The following is a 776-nucleotide window of genomic DNA, read 5'->3' as shown; positions in this document are numbered from 1 at the left end:
TCAGTTTTAAAAATGGCAAATGTGTCGTCTACACAGTGGAAGTAAACAGCAGGTCTGATAACTTTCTTGAATAGTTCTTTTTCATGAAAACCAACGAAAATATTGGCTAAGGCAGGTCCAAGAAGAGAACCCATGGCGACTCCATCAATCTGTTGATACATGATATCATTAAAGCTGAATTCTACTGAACGTGTCGCAGTATTCATCAGTTCAATAAACAGATCCTTAGGTATTGGAGGGCACTGAACTTCTCAACTATACAAAGTATCTGCCCAAATGTTGATGGTTTCTTCCAGGGGTACGTTAGTAAACAGGCTGCTGATGTCGAAGGAGCACAAAAACGATTGTTTAGGGTCAAGGCTAAGATTCTATATGGTTGTAGCAAAAGAAAAGGAGTCTTGAATATAAAAAGATTAACAAAAGATAAAACAAAAGTTCTACCACCAAAATTCAGCGATTCGCCAGCATTTACTAGTGAATCCAACTTGTGCTGACAACTACACGGATAGCAGGTTTAAAATTATTGCAAATCGTCTGTCAACGTTTCATCTCTATATTTTGGAAGCCACCTTTATTAAAACACATAAACCCGTCTTTTATCGCCAAAAAGAATTCGTATAAAATCTACACATCCTTCAGTGGGTCTGTAACATTTCCCGATTGGCTTAAGGACATGCCAATCAGTGATTGCCTTACCAGCCTACGTTGATCTGACTCATCTAATAAGCTGTACTATTTCCTATAGATCATTTTCCAGACGGTTCTGCTATGATTAG

General features: G+C 38.0%; 1 protein-coding gene across 5 annotated transcripts in view; it reads left to right on the top strand.

Annotated features, from left to right (window-relative positions):
- Positions 1-776, top strand: part of LOC106460012 (major facilitator superfamily domain-containing protein 6-like) — a 37,418-nt gene that overhangs the window by 13,775 nt on the left and 22,867 nt on the right. The window lies entirely within an intron of this gene.

Source organism: Limulus polyphemus, unplaced genomic scaffold, assembly GCF_000517525.1.
Source record: "Limulus polyphemus unplaced genomic scaffold, Limulus_polyphemus-2.1.2 Scaffold693, whole genome shotgun sequence".
NCBI classification, from domain to species: domain Eukaryota; kingdom Metazoa; phylum Arthropoda; class Merostomata; order Xiphosura; family Limulidae; genus Limulus; species Limulus polyphemus.
This window is presented reverse-complemented; position numbering and strand designations above follow the sequence as displayed.